We start from the raw sequence: 14,328 nt of genomic DNA, 5'->3' as shown, positions 1-14,328 counted from the left end.
TGCCGCGTGACTTTTTATTTCTCCAGCTCTTCGTTCTCCTGTTTTGCAGAACGGGTTGCACGGGAGCTGCTTCCAACGTCAGGACTTAATCAACTGGGGCGCTCTGCGTCCGAGTTCCGGCCGCGGGTCTCGAACCCCTTCTCCGTGCCTCTCCGGCCGGGTGCTGATGTTGTGCTGGGTCTCACGTACTCAGTTGCAGCCTGATAACCGGGGCGGGGCCCGGGCCCTGATTGGCACTCGCCTCAGCCAGTCCGCGCCTCGGGCTCACCCCGTAAGCCAATGCTCACTTGTCCCCGTGCGGTCGTTGGGCGGTCCCCGAGGCGCCCTTGTCAATCCGAGGCCCAGCCGCCGTCGGGTTGGTAGCGGCTGTCTTGGCTGGCGTGCGCCGCTTCCAATGAAAACGGAGCCGGTCACCGGGCACGTGGGTGGGCGCCGGCGTGTCCCGGCCGCTCAGCCAATGGGGACTTGAGGCCAGCGCCGGCGCCCGCCCAATCGAGGCGCGCGGGGGGCGGGCCGTGCGATGTTGATGGGCCCGGCGGAGGGGAGGGGCGGAGCTGTCAGCGGCAGCCAATGGGCGTGCGGGCGTGGGCTCGGGGCCCAATGGGAGCCAGGGCGGAGCTGGCGCGCGGCCTCATAAGCCCCGCCCGGGGCGCTCGCGGAGGGCTCGGCCGCCAGCGACCGAGCGGGGCCCGGCCCGAGCGGGGCCTGGGGGTGCGACGCCGAGGGCGGGGGAGCGCGCGCCGCTGCTCCGGACCGGGCCGCGCGCGCCGCCTCAGGTGAGCCCGCGGGGAGGCGGCCGCCGCGTCCGAGCTCGGGCCCAGCCGCCGCCGCCGCTGCCGCCGCCGCCACCGCCTCCGCCGCCGCCGCCCCCGCGCCGCGCCCCGGGCTGCGGTCGGGCGCCCGGGACGCGAGGCCCAGGCCTCGGGCGCGGCCTGCTCGGGCCGCGGCCGCCGCGCTTTGTCCCGGCCCGCGAGGCGGTTGGGGGCGTTAACCGCCCGGCCCGGGGGCGCCCGCCGGGCCTCGGGCGGGGGCGGCGCGGCCGGACAATGGCGGGGCCGGGGGCGGGAGGCGGGGGCGTCCGGCCCGGGGCCGGGGGCGCGCGCGGGGGCTGGGCCGGGGCGTCCCCGCCGGCTCTGCACAAAAGATGACAGCGTGGGTGGCCCGGCCCGGCTGGCCCTGCCCGGCTGGGCCCTTCTCTTTTATTATTCACAACAATCCTGATAATTAAAAAAAAAAAAAAAAAAAAAAAGAAGAACGAGGCAGAGACCGAGAGCTCGCGAGCGCGAGGGAGCGGGCGATCTCAGGCCCCAGCTGGCCCCTGCCTGCGTTTCCGCCCCTTGGGCTCCCGGCGGGGTCACCGGGGCGCTGCCCGGCCGCGGCCCCCGACACGGCCGTCGCTGCACCCCACCCCCCGCCCCGAGACAGCCCCCCGCGCCGTCGCGGCTTCCCAACTCGCTTCCTGTCTCGCACTCCCCTACAATAAGCGTGCAGTCTGGATTTTAAAAATTATTATTAAAATACGTGTCCACTTGGTAGGCACCTCGCAGCTTCCGGACGCGCCCCCTCAGTGCCTCCCCCTTGGAGCCCCATCGCCATCCCAGAGACCCCCTTCTCTGGAGCAGTCGGTGGTGGAGTCGCTCCCGCCGCGACCCCGGTGGGAGCTGGGGGACGGATTCACTCTGCAAAGGACCTGCCCCTCAGCCTGCGGGGGCCGAGTCTGCGCCCAGGGGGCACGGTGACACCAGGTGGAATGGGGTGCATGTCCACCTGAGCGCCGTGGATGGTTTTGGGGGCGATTGTCCTCCCCCTGGGGTCGGGGGAGGCGTGGACTGCGCTTCCGTGTGTCCCATCTGTTTTGGGGCGGGGGGAGGATGCTTTTGTGTTAATAATTCAGGTGCATCTGGGGAACTGTTTCCCGAGTTATGAAACTAGTGAGAAGGTGGTTCAGTTCGGTGGAATCCGGTGGTCCTGCGGTGTACAGAGTGTGTTCTGGTCGGTGTGTCTCTGTCAGCTGCTTTTATTCAGCAAGTTCCCTCGGGCCCCATGGGGTGCTGGCTCGGTCTTGGGGTGGGAGGATAGTGGGATGCAGTCAAGGCTTGGGGGCCCTGCCCCACCCCTCTGCCTCAACAGCCATTTATGTGCTTGTCCCCCGGCTGGAGAAAGCCCCTAAAACGGGTTCATTAGATGACTCTACGGGCTTCTATCGCTGCCATCCGAGAGCTAATGACTCCCCTAATTCTCAAATAATAGCTTCCTTATGAGGCTCCGGGAGGGTTTGTCAACTCGCTGGTCAGCCTTTTCTCGCCGCCTCTGCAAGAGCTGCGGTCGGCCTCTCCCATCTTTGCAGCCTGGTGTGTGGAACCCTGAAGGACAGAGTGTGAAAGTCGAGGAGTCAACTTGTGAATTATGGGAGTCGAGGGTTTCTGAAACTCGCTGGACCTCTTTCCGGGTTTCTGATTGGATGCTGGGTGAATCTCGGTGTTCCTCTGTTTGTGCCGGGGACACCATGCCGCCGGTCAGGCTGCCCTGCCCTGGGGGACGTCACTGCTGGGGAGCACAGGGGGTGGCCCCACGGAGGGGGGTGGCCCAGGGGCACCCAGGTGTGGCCGTGCTGGCATGCACGTCCGGTGTCAGTCGCCGCCCGTGCGTCTGTGTGCACACTCATGGGAGTGTGTAGCTTTTGAGACTCAAAATACCTACAGGTCTTGGAACAATTGATTTTCTCCCATTTTTGGATCCTTTCCTTGTTGGGGGTGGCCTGCTAAGGAGATTGTGGCCTGCTGGTGCCTAAAGGTGGTGCTGATTGGTCATTTAGGACCCCGCCCGGCCTTTGTTGTACTTTTCCTCAGTCCCTGTGCCATCCTGCAGGAGCCCTCTGGGGTGGTCAGCCCCCTCCTCTTCCCTCCCCCCACCCCTGCCGCTCTGTCTGTGCTTGATCCCTGTGCTGCTGCCTCTGCCCTCCCGTGCCCCACCCCCTTCCCCTGGAGGGGCTCAGCCATCTGTTCTGGCTTCTATGTGACACCTGTGAGAAGGCGGGGGTGGTGGGGAGCGATGGAGCGCTGGGACAGGTTATAGAGAATTGCTGACTTGAGGGGGCCTCGGTTCTCATGGGGGGCAAGGGAGAGGTGAGGGTCCTAGGGTGTGAATCCCACCATCCGTGGGGGTCTGGTTCAGGGGATGGGTGGGTGGTGCCGGACTGAGACCCTGGCAGATGAGCCTTTTAAGTGGCCTCCTTCCTGGGCTGTGGAAGCATGGTGTGGGGTTCAGAGCTCTGTGACCTTGGGCCAGTCACTTGCTCAGGAACAAAGTTAGGGGGTTCATGAAGCCTTCCCAAGTTGGGGGGCGGGGTGAAGAGCGAATGACCTGCTTGCAAAGGGCATGACTGTGGAGGGCCGCACAGACCTGCTGGGTTACCCCCTGTGCCTCACCCACAGCCTCGGCGGCCAGGGCTCCTGGCTCTGCTCCAGAGATTGGCTCCGGGGGCTGCCCCCAGGGGCCTCTGTGCCCCAGCTCTTTCCTGCCCCGCCCTGGTGAGGATGTTGGGCAGCAGACGCCCGGGCTGAACCTGGACTCCGTTCTGTCCTGCTGTTCTTGGCCGTGTCCCTGGATTCCTGTCCCCCCACTCCGTTCCCCATACAGGCTTCCAAGTGTGAGGGACCAGGGTTCACATCCCTCCCCCAGACCACATTATGTCCCTTCTCTGGGCCTCGGATTCCTCACCTGTAAAATGGGTGCAGTGAGAACGTATGCTGGGTCGTTGTGGGGGATCAGAGGGGATGAGAAGCACTGAATGCTTTGTGTGGCCCCGGAAGCTGGGAGCTGGACACGGTTGATTACTGGTGTGCGGCATCAGTTCCTGTCAGCGGCTCCCTCTGCCTGTCCACATTCAGTCGGCTTGTCCTCCCTGGGACTGCCCGGGGCACTGTAGGACGCTGAGCGGCATCCCTGGCCCCGCCCACTTGATCCCAGGAGCACGCCCACACCCCCAGTGTGACAACCACAAATGTCCTCAGACATTGCCCAGCGTGCTGGGGCGGGTGGTGGGGGGCACAGTTACCCCCGAAGGAGATCCTGTCACTTAACCTTTAATCCTGCAGCAGCCTGATATTTGGCTATGACCCTGCTCTCCCTCAAGTTCTGGTGTCCCTTGTCCCCTTCCTCCCTTCTGTCCTTGAATAGGGAGGGGCTTATGTTTGCAAACAGTGTCTGGCCAAACTCAGCCTGGCCCTCCCAGTCCTTAGTCCTTCCCGGCTGGGCTGTCACTCTGCCTCTCTGGGGCCCTTCCCAGCCTGCAGCTTCCCCTTCAGGAGAAGAGGGCACCCATGGACTTGCCCGTGTCGCCTGGTGGGCGTGGCCTCACCCCAAGCCTGCCCGGATGCCCTGCCGAGGCTGGCTTCCACCTGTCACCATACCTCTCCCCCCCAGCCCCCACCATACCCCTTCCTGTCACTTTGCTTAACAGTTCTCTTTACGTTGACTTTGAGGTGACTCACTTCTTTAACCTTGCCTTCTCCCAAGCAGTAATGTCCATGAAGTCGTGGCTCCGTTCATACGCTGGTTGCAGACCCTTTGATCCAGTGAAATGGATTTAACTCTGATATTTAAAAAAAATAGGTTTGTGTCACCGCAGTCGGAAGGCCTGAGTGGGTTGATGAATTGATTTTGTTGTTGGATGAGTTGGTTTTTGAGTTTCCTCCTCCACTTTGACTTGGCCTGTTCTGGGAGCAGCTTGCTGGTTAGATAAGGTGTTGCCACGGGTCTGTCACTTTCCACTCCTGCTTCCTCAAGGAGCTTTTAGAAGCTCTAAAAGTGGTCAGCCTCTACTCAGAATGCTCCAGTAGCTTCCTCACATTCCTGGAAAAAATCGTGAGACTCCTTCCCATGGGCTCTGTGCTCTGTCCTCTGTTGCCTGTCCTTTCTCCTTGCCCTACTCTTCCCCCCATCCTGCACCTTGCTCATAACCAGTTGCCCTGCCTGCTCTTCCCTGCCCTGCCTCAGGGCCCTTGCACTGGCTTTCCCCTCACTCTTCTTGTCAGCTGACTCCTTGTCTCTTCCCGTTTTCTCTCAGAGGCCATCCCTGGCCGCGCTGCCTAAACTCCCCCTTCCAGCCTCTGTCTCTCCCCATCCTGCCTTTTTTTCTTCGTGTTCAGCACTGCTGTAAACACATAAGTTAATCTGTTTATATATTTATTGTCTTTCTCATCCAGGAGAACAGAAGCTCTTTCTGTAAAGGGTCAGAGTCCGTAGTTTTGGCTTTGCAGGCCAGTCGGTCCCAACTACACTGCTCTGCCGCTGTGGCCCAGAACTATGGGAATGAATGAATATGCCTGTTTGCCAATAAAGCTTTATTCGTGGTCACAGAATTGGGAATTTCACCCGTGATGAACTGTTTCTCTTCCTTTGATTTTTTTTTTTCCCCTCACCCAAACATTAAAAAAAGGTCAAAACCATTCTTAGCTCTGAGGCTGTAGAGAAGCAGGAGGTGGGCTGTGTTCTAGCTGTGGGCTGTAGTTTGGGAACCCCTGCCGCTGGGCTGGGAGGTCCTTGCTAGAGGAATGACGTGTCTACTGGCTGCTGCGTGTCTCCCCAGCACCTAGGGCAGCAGTTCCTGGCCCGCGGTGCGAGTTCAGTCAACCCTCCTTTGCTGGATGAATGAATTGTCACCTTCCTTTCGTCTAAACAGAGTCCTATTCTATATTAGAAAAAGAATGGGTTCCGGGTTATTTCTGGGGAAATATAAGAAAATGTTATGGCCCTGTCCACCCAAACAACCCCAAAATGAAGGAGGAAAAAAAGTCTGTGAACAGGAGGAAATATATTGCTATGTGCGGTACCTGAGACCCCCCCCCCCCCTTTGCATGCCGCCCCTCCAGAAGATTAGGAAGAAATGTTCGCAAAAGATGGGGAAGGAGGCTTCTTGGCGTGAGGAGTTTAGTTTTGGCCTGGCAGAGGGTGAGGGCTTAAGAGGAAGACGAGTTTCCCAACCATTTCATTTTGTAAGCATCTGACCCGTCCTCTTGACCAATACCTGTGCCCTCGTCAGAGGGGGTGGTGGAGTCCTGTGGGGTGGTTTTCTTTTCTTTTTATTTTTTAAAAGACTTTATTTATTTATTTGATAGAGATCATAAGTAGGCAGAGAGGCAGGCAGAGAGAGAGAAGGAAGCAGGCTCCCCACTGAGCAGAGAGCCCGATGCGGGGCTCGATCCCAGGACCCTGGGATCATGACCTGAGCTAAAGGCAGAGGCTTTAACCCACTGAGCCACCCAGGCGCCCCTTGTGGGGTGGTTTTCATAGTCACTGGCTGCTCCAGGTCACTGGGGACAGTTGGAAGAGGTGGCTTTGTGGGCGTGAACATTGAGCCGTGTGGGGTGGGTGGGCCACAAGGTGACTGTCGGAGGACTGTGGTGGGCCCAGGAGTGCACCCGGCGGCCGCACTGGCTCCCTCTTGCTCCTCCAGCACGACCGCAGCTGGAGGACAGCGGCTGGCTGGGTTTCCGAGCCAAGGACATCTTCAGCGACTTGGATTTGGTACCGTCCCAGGAACGTTCTGACTCGTCAGAGAAGCATGATTTGCGCTCACGCCTTCTTTCGTTGATGGAAAGAAACAATCTGGAGAGGGTTCCAAAGGTGCCCGTCCTTTTTGGCCTCTCTCTGTCTTTCTGTGCCTCTCCATCTCTCTCTCCCTCTTTTCTTGCCCTCCCCTTGCTTCTCGCCCCCCCCCCGCCCCCCGGTCCCAGCGAGTGCATGTAGGCAGGCATGGGTGGGCGCGGGCGGCATCGTCGGATTGCATGTGTGGAGCCGGCTTCCCCCGACCGGCGACGTGCTCTTGGCAGCCGCAGGCGCAGAACTGTCCCGTCGCTGTGGGTCGGAGCTGGCGGCCTCGAGTGGGTCTGTGCGGTGGGCAGAGAGTGAGGAGGACAGAGAGTGAGCAGGCTGCCAGGGCCGCCGCGCCCTCCGCGTGGGTCTGCAGGTATGGATCCGGGCGGTTAACTGCGTCGGATTTGGTGCTGTTTGGTGACCCAGGTGAGCCTGGACAGTGAGCCGCGAAGGGGTGATCTCTAGTGGGGGCGCTCCAGATTTGCCCCCAGATGATGGCACGTTTGGGACAGCTCCGGGCAGAGGTGGGCCCGGCTGCCTGGTTTCACGGCTGCTCGCTCCAGGCTCCTGGGAGGGCACATGGGAGAGATGGTTTGGGTACGGCGGCAGCTGGCGGTGCGTCTGGAGTTGTGCCTCATGCAGAAGAAGCCGGGGCGTGGGTCCCCGAGGCCTCTCCGACCAAGGGCCAGCCTGAAGCCAGCAGCAGGCTCAGGGGTGGCCTGATGCCGGGGTTGTGCGGGGATCCCCGGACCTCACATGGGGTGGGAGTGGGCCGCACGCCCTGGCATTTCTGGGCAGCCTGGACAGCGGCCTGGGTGCTGGCTGGGGCGGTTTCCTCTCAGTCACCCCAAATGAGTGAGGGGGACCCTGGCTGGCTGGGCATCCGGACTGGGAGAGTCTGTCATCTTGCTGTTGGCCCCTTCAAATGCCCACGGTTCCCCCGCTGTCTCCTTTAAAACCCCGTCTAGCAGGAAGAGCCGGCCCCCGGTGCGGCGGGCCTCCCGGCTCAGGTCGGCGGCCGCATGGATCTGATTATCCCGGTCACGAGGCGAGCGGCCTGCCTGCGTCTAGCTCGCGTGAGTAAAGCCCCTGGAATTTAAACTCTTGATTCACTGTGTTATTCTAGCTCCGTGTCCCTGAGGAAGAGTAGGGAGTCGGGAGAGAAAGCTCGGTCAGTGACACCCCTGTTTTGGAGAGAAGGTGTCGTGTCGCCCTCTCTTCCCGGGTTGCAGCGCGTGGAAGCCACAGCATGGTCTGGGCCGTGCCTGCGTCCTCGTGTCCTGCCGGCGCCGAAGGCGGGGCAGAGCCTCGGCTCCCAGGCAGCGTCGCTGGGCGAGCACCCGGCTGCTCTGTGCGTGGAGCGCCTCTCGCTGGGCCCCACGGGAGGAAGGCGGGTGGTCGGACAGATGGCGGCGGGGAGCTCGCCGGCCGCTCAGCCCTGCGTGGAGCGGGGGCGCAGCGGCCTCTGCAGACACCCCAGCTGCGTGGCCCGCCAGCCTCGAGGCAAAGTGCAAAATCAGGAATCCCAGAAGGCTCCTCACATGTGGCCCTGGGCCTGCTGACCTGTGGCTCCTCGCCGTGACCCGGGCCGGGCCGTGGCTTCCTAGCAGACGCGCGGCCCTGGGAGCCCTGGCGCCATCTGAGGGCACCTGCCAGTATGTGGAGCGTGACAGTTGTCAGCCCTGCCTGTGTCTGGCCAGGTGCTGGTGGCGGCTGGGCGAGCAGCGTCTCCTGCCCACAGGGGTCATGGCCCGTGGCAGAAGGCAGAGCAGCTGCGGGGCCCAGAGGGGACCAGCGGAGCAGAGCTCACAAGATGCATAGAAACCAAGCCGGTGGAAGCATGGGGCAAGGGTGGCATCTGCTGGCTTGGGTGGTGGCCAGGAAGATGACAGAAGAGTCACCACTTGAGCCGAACCTTGTCATTGTGGGCGCTGATGGACTGGCAGGCAGTGGAAGCGGGGGGGACCTTGGAGGGGGTGTTTGGGGCTGTGACCTCGGGGACTTGTGTGAAGACCACGGGGGGAGGCAGAGAAGCCCGCCTGTCTCTTGGGTGTCTTTCCTTCCCCCCAGCTCCCCACACCAGGCTCCGAGGGGTTCAGGGGAGAGGGGGCCCTCGAGAATCCCAGAGTCTAAGACCAGAGCTGTTCAGGCCGCCGGGGAGAGCCACAGGATAGCTGCCCATCGATTGGCTCTGGGAGGCTGACTGGACCCTGAATCTTCTAGAGCTGTCCCTCGTAAAGTCCTCCTGCCCTGTCCTCATCATTTTGTGTATATATTTTCAAAGTAAATCCTGTGCCCAGCCTGGGGCTCAAACTCATGACTCCAAGACCAAGAATTGCATATTCTACAGATTGAGCCAGCCAGGTGCCCCTTAAAAAAAATCTATCTGATATACATAAGGTATTGTTTATTTGACCGAGATCGTGCGAGAGAGTGCACAAGCAGGGGGAAGGGCAGAGGGAGAGGGAGAAGCACGCTCCCGATCCCAGGACCCTGGGGTCATGACCTGAGCCGAAGGCAGACATTTAACCGGCTGAGCCACCCAGGCGCCCCTCATATTTTTATTGAGATATCACATAAAGAACATATCAGAACACTCACCCTTTTCAGCGGACAAATTTGTTGTTTTTTAGAACATTTATAGAGCTGTGCAGCCATCACAACTATCAGATTCCAGAACATTCCAGAACCTCAGAAGGAAACACCATACCTGTTAGTCACTCTCCCCTTCCCCCCAACCCCCAGCACCCACAGACTCCCCTCCCATCTCTGTATGAGCCTGTTCTAGATATTCTACAGAAATGGACTCACACCCTGTGTGGCCTTCTGTGTCTCATTCTCTCCCTGACCATCTGTGCGGGGAGGGGAGGCTGGGCCTCAGCGTGCGGAACGGGTTCTGAAGATGAGGGTCAGGCACGATGACCCAGCTCACTGTGGGGGTGCTCAGGCAGCCCTTTGCGTGCCTAGTTCTGGACTCCTGTGTTCAGTGCTGGGTCTTCACCTGCCTGCCCTCCCCTTGCTCCAGCCCGGGCTGGCCCAGTGGCTCCCCTGCGGGACCTCTCTGCGCAGAGCAGGGCCTCCGAGTGTCTGCTGCATGGAGCAGCGCGGTCCTGCGCGTGTGGCTCTGGTTTATCCATTTCCTGGGTCCTGTAGGTTCACCTCCTGGTTGGTAGGCCTGGGGCCTCCCTGCCCAGCATCTGCCAGGGCTTGGCCCAGAAAGGGGTGTCCTGGTTCTTGCTGGCCTGGTTGGTCGTTCCATCGTCCAAGCCTGAGTGGGCCTCCCTGAGAGCTTCATGTGGCTCGGGAGAGGCCCCACTCATGCCCTCCTTTCTGAGATGCCCTCCACCCCCCACCCCTGCAGTCTCGCCAGCAGCTTTTAAAGTGAGCTGCCTCCTTTGGGCCCCTTTCCTCTCTTGGTCCGGCTGGCCCCAGCCTTCCCAGGGGTGTGAATTATCTCTTCGAAGGCAGCGACTGGGTAGCTAAGTGTCCCCTTAGTCCTTGCAGGACCCCATGAAGCCCACTAGCCCGAGAGTTGCAAGTGGGCCTCTGTTCCTGCCCAGGTGTTCCCCCGTCCCTCTGAGTTAAAGCGGTCAGTGGGTGCCCCCTTGCCCTCCAGGGGGCGTGGCCTCACCACTCTGGGAGATCCCGAAATGCAGCTGGGCTCACCAGGGAGGGGTGAGGGCCTCGAGGGGTGTGGATTTGCAGCAGCACACAGCCGGACGGCTGCGCCCCCTCCCGCATGCCTGGCCAGTGCCTTCCCTGTGGGGGCAGTGCCGCCCACCTGCGTGTGTGTGCCCTTCTGTCCCCCCCCGCCCCCTCCCCCGGCAGAGGACACCTGTGAGCCCCGGGGGTCCCAGGCCCATGTGAACATTCCCTGAATGTCAGGTGACAAAGTTGGTCCCGCGCCTCACGCCATATACAAAAACTCCAGAAGGCTCAGCGACCTGAAGGTGAGACATGAAAAGACATGTTTTCCCAAGGCAGCGCCGTCCAGTAAAGAGGCAAAGCAAGACCCTTGTGTAAGTGCAATTTTTACAGTAGTTACGTCGGAAGGTAAAAGGAAACAGACGAAATTAATTTGATTAATGTATTTTTATTGAACCCTGTGTACCTAAAATGTTCGTGTTTTAACATGTGATCACTGTGAAAATAGTCATGGGATTGTTTTATGCTCCTCGGTGTTGTGTTGGTACTGAGTCTTCAGCGGCGGCTGTCTTTCTCGCTCAGTGCTGGTCCCCCCCGGGCCAGTTCTTTGGGGGGCCCCCTCCATCTCTGGATGAGCTGAGCACCAGGATGAGTTCGGGGACGCTGGCCGTGGGGGTGCCTGGCGCTTAGTGGAGACTGGGTTCTTCCACCTGCCTCCTGTTTCTGCCCGCCTTCTCGGTCAGTCAGAGTTTCAGAGCTCTGGGCCTCTAGCTGGAGAGACAAGACAGAGCCAGCAGAAACCGGCTATGGCCGCTGAGGTGTGTAGGGGCAGGGCAGTGACCACTGCAGGGGGTGCGGCCAAGGGAAAGCCCTTTGTGGGGGCCCATGGGAGGTCCTGAGCCTTTCATGGAGGAGGTGGAAATCAAGCCAGCATTTGGAGGAGGAGGTGGCTGTGGGCCTGACCCAGAGGTCAGGACGGCCTGCCTCGGGGAGGGCAGGGGCTGAGCTCTGGAGGGCCCTGTTTTGGGGTGCTGTAGTAGGGAAGTGGAAACAGCCAGAGTCCGGGCTCTTTGAGGGCCGTGGCTGAGCCAGCCTGCAGTGCCGCCTCTCCCTCTGGGCTGTTGGGCCCCACGGTCATGGTTCCAACCCTTCCTGTGTAGCCCTGCAAGGCTGCCTCTCACGTTTTACAGGAACAGAGAACCTTGTCCCTGCTGTGAAGGCTGATGAGTCCCCGTGGCTGAGCCCAGGGCCGGGCCTGTGTGGCAGGGATGTGGGCTGTGCTGGGGAGCTGGGCGCTTAGCGCTCGAGCTGCTTCTGGCAAGGCCTCGCAGGAGCCTGGAATGCCGCGTTGGCCGTGGGTTCTCCTAGGAGAGAGACTCGTGGAGAAGCGGCGCTGGGAAATTGCATCTCCCAGCTGCCGCCGGCCTTAAATGGCCTGAGGTCTCAAGGCAGGATGGCCGAAGGGGTGAGCAGCCAGAACGCGTACCCACGTGGCCACTGCTCCCGTCCCCCCTGCCGCCCCGGGTCTGTGTCCTTATCTCCAAGACAGGGCCCACGGCGAAGGTCACCGCTGAGTTGAGTCGGCACCTGCAGATCCTTTCGTGGAATAATTCCTACCCCAGGGCTGTGCTCCCAGGGGATGCTGGGTAGCGCCTGGTGACATCTGTGGTCGACAGGAGTTGGGGGTTGCCGCTCAAGCCCCCACAGTGCCCAGGATGGCCCCACAGAGAGGGACAGGCCCGGCCCCGTGAGCCTTCAGGCGATCACGGTAACAGCTTTCCCCTGCGCGTCTGTCTCTCCTCGCCCGCGAATCGAGGTATCGCCACCAGAATTTCTTTTCTTTTTTTTTTTTTTAAAGATTTTATGTATTTATTTGACAGAGAGAAATCACAAGTAGATGGAGAGGCAGGCAGAGAGAGAGAGGGAAGCAGGCTCCCTGCTGAGCAGAGAGCCCGATGCAGGACTCGATCCCAGGACCCTGAGATCATGACCTGAGCCGAAGGCAGCGGCTTAACCCACTGAGCCACCCAGGCGCCCCGCCACCAGAATTTCTAAAACCACTTCCTGTTCCAGAGTCGCCTGTGGTTTTCCCACCGTTCTTCCGTAGTTCTGCTGGGAAGGGAGCTCAGGAACAGTCAAGGTTATCAGAAGGCGCCTTGAAAATAACTTTGTTTTTTCTTCCTCTGGAGCTTCTTTATTTTAATGGGGCAGGTGGGAGGGTTTGACCGAGGATTCATGGACCAGGAAGCAAGGGCCCTGTTCCCTGGGGCCGGAGGCAGCCAGGCCAGAACTCGGAGTCCTGTGGCCTGTTCCACATGCCTCATTGGATTTTCCCCTCCAGTGAACGTGGGGCTGCCATAAAAATGAGCCTGGAGCCGCCATCCTTGAAAACCGGCGTCCTGGGCTGAGTGGTGCTGCCCGGGCTGGTCTGAGGGCTCAGGGCAAGCACGTGGATTTCGCAGAGCAGCTCTGGGGGTTGGCATCTTGGTGAAGCTTTGTGTCCCTCGGCTGCCACGTGTCCTTGGCGCGGCCCCCACGACATGGGGCACTGGGAGCTGCCGCCTCGGGGTCCCAGCACCTGCTCCTTGAAGCCCCAGGTCCCCTGTATTAATTAACTTGGCCTTTAACCAAAAGAAGGCCTGGGAATGTTGGGGTCAGCCGGGTCCCATGGCTGTGTTCTTAACAAGACTGCGGAGGGGTCTTCTGTTATAAACGTAACTCATCTCCACGGTAGAAAGCTCAGCAGTGCCATTGAGACAAAACCCAAAGAGACGAGGTGTTCTCTAGTCCCTGGGAGCATCCGACGTGTGCGCCTGTCCCGGTGGACTTCGGGAGAACCCTCTGTGCTCCTGGGGGCCGGTGGTCGGTTCGGGGCTGATGGGATGTCCTGCTTGCCCTGAGGCCTGAGGCGGTAGCTGGGGAGGCCGGCATCCTCCCGGTGGTGGGTAGGGGTGCCTGGTGCCTGAGATACCGCTAGTGCTCGGGTGAACTGGGCCGGTGAGAGCATCCAGCCCCCAGGCCAGAGCTGTCCCTGGGGACTCGGACTGGGCCCATGGAGGAGGGGCCTGGTGGGGCTTCTCCGGCAACCGCCAGAACTCTCCACCCTTGGCCTCCGTATGTCTGCGTTTGGGATTTCCACCCTGGGTGTGGAACAGCCCCACGGCATAAGACAGGGCCTCTCCAGCTCTGAGAAGTCCCCCGAATACCGGCCTTGCACGCTGAGGCGCACGGCCCCCCTTGCTGGCTCCCGCGTGAGGCTGGCCCGGAGCCCTGGTGGCCGTGGGACCTGGAGAGGGGCCTGGCTGGGGGGTCCCCTAGCCGCCCCCACCGTGTCCAGGAATCCCTCATAGTCCAGCTGCTCGGAAGGACTTGGGTGGGGTCTCGAGTCCGTGCTGAGAATGGGACCGCAGCTCCCAGACTGCTCTGCCCCTGACCTGGGGCGAACGGTGGTGCCTCTCTGGGCCTTGGCACCCGCACGTCCTCTCCGCACTAGAGGTAAATGGGGTGAGGCAAGGTAAGGAGCATTCAGCGGGGGGGGGGCTCTCTTTCCTGGCCAGCCGGTGGGAGCTTCAGTGCTCAGAATGAGCTGACTCCTCCAGCCCCAACTTTGTGGGAGATAACAGAGGCACACTGCAGCCTGGCGGCCTGCCGGACGTCTCCATGCTTTACTGCGCAGGCTGGGTGCTAAGTAGCCGGCAAGGAAGAGATGGCCCCTGGGTGCTGAAGCAAAGGAGTGATTTGACTGGGTGATGGTGCTTTAACTGGGTGGACAGGAATCTGCTCCCAGGAGGGGATATTTGGGCAGAGAGCTGAATGAGTAGGAGGTGCCAACCTCGAGGAGATCTGGAACAGGAGGTTCCACGTGGAAGAACAAATAGTACATGCAAAGGTCCTGAGGCAGAAATGAGCTTGGCATGTTTGAGGATTGGAAGGAGTCCCATGTAGCTGGAACATGATGAGCTGGCAGGAGAGCAGTAGGCCCTGAGGTTCAGAGAGGCCAGGCCAAGTGGCTCTGCCCCTCAGGCTGCAGGGAGCCAGACCCTATTAAAGGCAGGGAGAAGCCTGGGAAGGGGATGATGAAGGCAG

The 14,328-nt window shown here is 60.8% G+C and overlaps 1 protein-coding gene across 3 annotated transcripts in view; it reads left to right on the top strand.

The window, feature by feature from the left end:
- Positions 1-709: 709 nt before the first annotated feature.
- The window catches only part of KDM4B (lysine demethylase 4B), a 132,892-nt gene continuing 119,273 nt past the window's right edge, over positions 710-14,328 (top strand). For all 3 annotated transcript variants that reach the window (XM_044254483.1, XM_044254482.1, XM_044254484.1), the window contains exon 1: positions 710-776. The gene's annotated coding sequence lies outside the window, so the exon portion shown is untranslated. The remainder of the gene's footprint in view (positions 777-14,328) is intronic.

The sequence above is a fragment of the Neovison vison genome, chromosome 6 (genome assembly GCF_020171115.1).
Source record: "Neovison vison isolate M4711 chromosome 6, ASM_NN_V1, whole genome shotgun sequence".
Classification (NCBI taxonomy): Eukaryota; Metazoa; Chordata; class Mammalia; order Carnivora; family Mustelidae; genus Neogale; species Neogale vison.
This window is presented reverse-complemented; position numbering and strand designations above follow the sequence as displayed.